Source organism: Solanum lycopersicum, chromosome 3, assembly GCF_036512215.1.
Source record: "Solanum lycopersicum chromosome 3, SLM_r2.1".
Classification (NCBI taxonomy): domain Eukaryota; kingdom Viridiplantae; phylum Streptophyta; class Magnoliopsida; order Solanales; family Solanaceae; genus Solanum; species Solanum lycopersicum.
This window is the reverse complement of record NC_090802.1, coordinates 38,640,697-38,647,879: the sequence shown is the minus strand read 5'-3', so window position 1 is coordinate 38,647,879 and position 7,183 is coordinate 38,640,697. Positions and strand designations below refer to the sequence as shown.

At 31.5% G+C, this 7,183-nt stretch overlaps 1 long non-coding RNA gene across 2 annotated transcripts; it reads right to left on the bottom strand.

Annotated features, from left to right (window-relative positions):
• Nucleotides 1-728: 728 nt before the first annotated feature.
• Nucleotides 729-4,015, bottom strand: LOC101251861 (uncharacterized). Of its 2 annotated transcripts, none has more exons than XR_182554.5 (3): nucleotides 3,808-4,015; nucleotides 2,190-2,575; nucleotides 729-956 (listed from the first exon to the last, which is right to left on the bottom strand). It is a non-coding gene; the product is annotated as an uncharacterized lncRNA (long non-coding RNA). The 2 variants fall into 2 exon arrangements; XR_740462.4 differs by having other exon boundaries at nucleotides 2,190-2,604; nucleotides 3,808-4,008.
• Nucleotides 4,016-7,183: the final 3,168 nt, after the last annotated feature.

Sequence of the window (7,183 nt, the reverse complement as noted above, 5' to 3'; positions counted from 1 at the left end):
TTTGGGATCAATAGATGCCAAAGGCAGTGTCCATCAACGGATGCAACCAACGATCTGCTGTCCAATCGAAGCGGTGTATATTTCATCCATCAATGTGTAGTTACCAAAATACTTGGAGGACTTTTTTAACAAGTCTTACAGAAAAAGATGAGTGTGCAACACGGAAGTTAACAATGCCCGTCGTTTGACAAACGGACCGCTTTTCGTGGTCTCGTCTGTCAAGTGACTGTTTTTCTGCACGTTTTTAAATTTGTTAAATTAATTAATTAGGTGGTTATTTAATTATTTATGATTTTATTGATTTCTAATTGTGTTGGTTAACAACCTATATATAGCCACTACAATATTACAACAATTGTAACCGTTAAGAACTATTTCATTAGGGGTTGTGGTAACTGTTAGATAGAGTTCGAGTAGAGTCCATTGTAAAAGCTTCTTCATATTGGTAACACTTTTTTAAATAATATGGCAACAAATGTTATTGATATTGCAACAGTTTTATTTTCTATTGTAACCAATCTATAATAATATACTGATTTCCCCAAACATGATAGCAACAGTTTACAAAGAAGTTCTGTAAATCAAATCATGAAAGGAAACGACTAATTATATTAAGTGGAATCATATATATATATAATATATATATATATATATATATATATATATATATATATATATATATATATAATTCGAAATATCCTAGTCACAATATCCATAAAGGTAAAATATACCAAAACAAAAGAGTGTTTGTACTTCCATACTAATAGATATAAAACAAAGGAGTGTTGCTTAACAAAATACTCAAACTATAAAGAAACAAAAGAGAATTTATCTAAATTAATAAGATTCTAATGCTTTCATCATCCTCCTTCTTAAAAAAAGTAAGTCTTAAATATATCAAGTAAGGTCTTCATCACTACTACTTTCATCCCCCTCCTCCTGTTTATCTTCTCAACCTATAAAAGACCATAATTGAAAGTTTATTAAGGGAAAAAACAATGGAAAAAATTATACAAAACAATTTCAAGTGTAGTGAAATTTAACAGCAAGGGCCAAAAGTTAACATTGTAACACTGTAATTTACATTAATACTATAATTCTTCAACAAAACAATATAATAACATAAAAATGATCTCAAGAAAACTGAAGAATAATAAGAGTAAGTGTAAGGCTTTGAATGGGAGGAAAAAAAATTTAAGTACTCAATTTCATTGCTTAAAGAACATGAGCTGGAAGCAAAGTTGCTAATATATATAGAAAAACTCAAGAACCTCATAAGACTCATCAGTAATAAATTTCAATTAAATGGAAAGAAAAAAGATATCTTTATTAGTTCTTGAAGTAGAAAAGATTGAGTAATTTAATACTATCTTTTATACGAAGGATTTGGTCCCTATAGAACAAAATGTATTAGTTTAGAACATGAAGTAAATTTCATTGAAAGGACTTCAAGATCCATAACCACCTTCTAATATTCATCACATTTTGATCAAACATTTAAATTAAAGAAGAAAGAATACTCAAAGGGATATCCAAATCTAAAAAATCCACTTAACAGATAAACAAATACATGTTACCACTTATAACTGAAGACAAGAAAGAAAGAAACTACTACCACGAAAAAAGTAACAAAAGACAACACAATGAACCTACAAGAAGTTCCAATTCATGTACTATAATTGGAAATGGAAAAAAATGCATCATAAATAACACACACACAGCAAGCACACAAAAAATAACTTTCCAGAACATTGTACAGAACATCATACGTATTTTCAGCAAAAGAAATTGTTTTGGATCTAGATTCTAAAGTTGCAGAAATAGTCCAATACTTTAATTCATGCCACACTTGTGCTAGTCCAGAAACAATATAGATATGTAGAAAGAGGCTGCACATTCAAACAATCGCACAAACAATGAAGAAACAACATTGATACAGGGACATATATTGCAGCACATTCCAACAGTCGCAGAAATAGTCGAGAAACGACTTTCATACATCGGCATAGGTAACATATTGGAACAGACGCAAAAATAGTCCAAACACAACATTGGTACATAGACATAGGAAGCACATTTAGATAGTCGTAGAAATAGTCCAGAAACAACATCAGTGTATAGATATAGGCAGCACATTCAAGCCAAGCTACTGTGGAAGTGAAGAAGAAGAAAAACAATAACTTTCATACCTTGATTGTTTTTGCTAGAATATTGATGATTTAACGGTTGCATATCTTCTTGTGGTGGTTGAGCGCCCAATGAGGTCAATGTGTCTGTATTTAATTGAAGTCCTAGATACATACGCTTTAGTCGTCCAAGAATATCATTTGTAACTTCTTGTTGTATAGCTTCTTATTGTTGTTCTATTTTTTCAAAAATCCTTTGATGCATCCTGTCTTCAAATTTCATCATTTTTTTCCACCCTCTCATCATTAGAAGTTGAAAAAGGCTCAGAAAGCGCTTTCCATTTAGAAGTAGTTTTGGTAACTCCTCGTCCATACAATCTCACGATCCCTGGGTGTTCTTTACCCATGACTGTTGTAATAGCTTAAAATAAATGATCGTCATATTTTCTCTGTTGACATTGCAGTTTCTCCATTTCAGCTTGCAAATCAAATTCAAAAAAATCATATATTTAAGAATAAATAATGTATCTTAATAAAATGGAGTTTAGAAGAATTTTGAAGGCCATTAAGGCTACTTCAAGAGAGCAGGATGAAGTCGGGTGGTCCTATCATGGACTCTAAGTCACAAGCCATAATCAAGGCCGAGGAAAGAGTTCTTTCCAAGGAAGCTGCCCAGAGATTGAACTAGGAGCTCGTTGTGATACAATACCCTGCAATTTGACTGGGTAGATTCTCTTCATAGTTTTGTATTTGGTTCACAATGTTAAAGATGTTAGTTTGAAAAGTACCCCTTTATTTTTGCCTTCACAATGCCATATCAAGCATTTTTGTTAAATATTTAGTTGATTTGATTTCTTATGGCACCGAATTCCGTAGCTAGTCAGATTATTACTACACTAAACAAAAAAAGCACATCCAAATACTAAAGACAACAGAAGAGACTCAAGAAAAAAACCTCAAATGTTCAAATGATGTTTATTCAACTATAACCTCAAAAGTTTCAGAACAGAACCTCCAGTTGTTGTTGAAAAGAACATAAAAATTTCTCATATTTCACAATCAAACCTTCAACCGTCTATTTCCTTCAATTTCACAACAATTTCTAGTGAGAATAGTAGCAAAACTCAGTCTGTCTTTATAATTATCCAACTCTAATAATAGAACTAAATACCTAACCAAAACAATAGCACTACTCATACTCAGAAAATTACAACTCGAAATCCAATAAATTAGAGACCCAAAGTTCAACTTGAATAACTCATGGACAAAAACTACAACATCAATTTCAAGTTAAATAGGTCTACAACAATGAATTTCACCATAAATTTAACAAAACATTAAACCCACAATAGCTACAACTTAATAAAAAAAAACCACAAAAAGAGCAATACTTCACATACACTAACCACACAAAAATATTTTAGATAAAAGAAGAGAATTAAGAAGAGAATCTCTAAATTTCAAAGTTATAGTTTCTTCAGTTGTAACCTCAATGATTGAAGAAGAGAATCTCCAAGAGTTGAAGAATAAAACCTCTATTATCTTACATTTTACAATAAAACATACAACCATCCATTTAATTAGATTTCAGAGATGGTTTGAAGAGAGAAACAAGTTCAGATTCAAAGAAAAAAATGGGTTTAGGTATACCCAACAATCAGAGATATGAAGAACAACTTACTATCTTCCATCATTCTACGTCTACTAATCTTCCCAACTTTAATCTTCCATTGTCCTTCTTCTTCTAAGCTCCTCTATGTTTTCTTCTTCTGCTAAGCTCCTGTAATTAGATCAAAGAGAAAGAAAAGAGGGGAAGAAAAATTACGAAAGGAACTTGTACATTCTTCTTGCTCGTGGAAATGATTGTCTAATTTCTATCGATAAAAAGAATTAATATTACTTTAAAAAATTTATTAATAATAAAAAAATGAAAATTTTGGTGGGGTCAGTGAAAATAATAGAGGGAAATTATGCAGGGATGTAATATAGAATTGTTCCGATAGAGTAATATTCAAAAATAATGTTGCCATAGATTTCTTTATGTCAACGATAATAGTTATTGTTGCAATATAGAGGGTCTAGTGTAACGGTTTTTACACAATGGTAACGGACATATTATTTAGTCATAGCAATAATATCTAATCTTTTTGGCAACGGCTCAAACCATTGCAATAGACCATCTATAGTAACGGTGGCTTAAGTGTTGCTAAAAAATCCATTGTTGTAGACCTAATTTGTAGTAGTGATTGTAGTCCTATCATGATAAATCATGAGTAATTGATATAGATTACGACTTTGACCTAAGTCTTTTTTCTTAAGGTATGAACTAGTGATAGATTGCGATATAGTTATTCTGGTTGCTTTGTTATCATGTTGGTTATTGTTGTTTGATGATATTTCACCCTTATTTTGTTTTGTTAATGGTTTGTGGTAAGACATTGTTGGTGGTATTGTGAATGTGATTGAGTAAGTCTTGTGATCACTATTCCTTACTTTAATTATGGTTACTTGTGATTAAGTGATGATGTTGTTTTGAAGTATGCCTTATATTAGTATTGATAGGGTTGGTATAATGTTGAATTGAAGTGTCTTGAATATTGTTTTGTGAGGTGGTTGCTATGATGTAAATGCTATAAGGATGGTGATTACTTACCAATGTGCCTTATCGTGATGTGATTATGTAAATGTGCTAACCTCACTTGTGCAATTCTTATTAAGCAATAATTATGATGTTTATACAAGGGATAGACACTATGACCTACATTAAGCTAAAATGACTAATAAAGGTATTAAAAATATTTAAAAGGGGACTATAGATTAGCACCGAGTGAACTAGAGTGATGTGTGTCCCGTCCAACATAGGGAAGGAAGTATCACTAATATACTATTAAAATTGGAGACTACAATGCATTTAGCATAAGAGGTTCCCAAAAATATTTCCAAGTTTTTAAACTATGTTGCCCCCATAGGAATACTAGCAAGTGGATCCACGTAGTTGCTATGTTCATGTTTTAGTACTACCTTGGCATGTAGTATGCCTTCCTTTTATGTAGGATTCCATGACACCAAATTCCCCATTAGCTCATATGGTTTATATCTATTAAGGCAATATGTTCTTGAAATTAAAATAAAGTAATAAAATAGTTTCTACCTAAGATAACTTGAAAGGTGTGACTTACTCTATGTAGGGGTATGGGACTCTACCTATACATTGCACTAGTTGGTCTTAAGGGAAGGCCGAGAAAGATGTTCTTGTATATGTATATGAGTATAAATGTAAATGATATGTATATGATGATCTTACATATTAAAGATACTAAATAATATTCGCTTCTCTTGTAAAGATGCAGTTGATGTCTATTGCTAAAGTATGATGATATGTACTTTTAATGATACACTATGTGAAGTTGGACGTTGACTGTGAGTCTTGTTGAGTTTACTTGATTGAGCAAGGGTATGGAAATTTACTTATTTATTGCATTTGTTGACTAAATTAGGGTTCATGGGTAATTGTCTTGCTTTGGTTATGTTGCAATGAACTCTTATTCATGTTTGTGGCTATAATAACTTGATGATACAGTTGCCTTGACTATGTGTTCAATTATGTGATATGCATGTTGACTTGATTAGACTTAGTATTGTTGGTCTTGTGTTGTACATGCTTTTAATTTAATTAATATGTCTTATTTATTAGTAAGGTCTTCTTGATTGTGCATAAAGATTTTTCAAATTAAATAGCATACTTTAATAAACTGTCCCTTTTAGAATGATTTCATGTTGTGTGTGCATATGGTCTCATACTTAGTACAAGGGGTGTACTAACACTATTTTCTCCCTTTTCCCCCAACATCTTACATTTTGGTCATTCAAGGGCTTTGAAACGACTTTGAAGAAAGACTTGGAATTCTCATTAATTCAAGTTAGGTAGGTCCTAACTTTCCGAGGGCAATGCCACTATCAATCTTTATGATGTGGTTCTTTTTATAAGACTTCTAGTTCTTTCCTTTTCATTTGAATAGTAATATTGTAAAGCCTATATGGGGCTTTATTACGTTGATGTATGGGATATGCAAATTGATATACTCTTGTTTCATATGGTTATGAGATATCAATTTAAGATTATGTTATGTTTATAGTATTTATATGTGTAATAGAAGTAGAAGACTAAGTAATCTTCATATACGAAGATTCTATGTATACTCAATATAACTATATTATGTCTATGGTAGAGGTCTATATAAAACTCAAGATAGATATAGAAATTTTTTATATTTTCAGCAAATTTTGACCTATGAATGTAATGATATAAGCTAAGAGGCTAGTCTTACTCCTCAAAAAGGACGATGACGTCACTTAGCAAGCTCGAAATTTGGTCTCTTTCAATCCACTCTTTCTCTCATGGTTTAACATTTAACATTTACATATACGAAAACACAACATTTATTGAATACAAAATTCAAGCTGCAACATAGGGAATTTACAACACACCCATGCTCAAACAATTAACGTAAAACACTTTTCTAAAATACATCTATCGTTCCTTACATAATTTTCAAATACACATTGAATACATAATCTCAAACACACCTAAAATTATCCACCATAAGACATACAAACGCATGCTTTGCATCTTTCATACGATCTAATGACAGGGGCATGCAACGGGGACAACTATAGTTTTTCAATTGCAATTAAACTGAACCTTAAGGGTCTCTTGGGAAAGAGAACAAGAGAGAGAAAAACATACCTTAATGTCATTCAAAACTTTTTTCAATGTTGCCTATTCCCGCGACACCACTGCCTCACGACCAAAATCCAAAACCCAATCCGTCGAGAAGAATGTTGTTGATTTTCTTTTATTAGCTTAGCTTTTGATTATAGCTTTTGTGTGTAAGTTCTTCAAAAATGAAGAACTATTCTTTTTGGTCTCTTGCTGATGAAAAACGTGAAAATGAGAGAATTAGGATTAAATGAGTTAGGTGGAGACTTAGTCAAACTAGGACTCCTCATTATTCATTAATACTATTATTATTATTATTTTCTATTGAAAAATATTC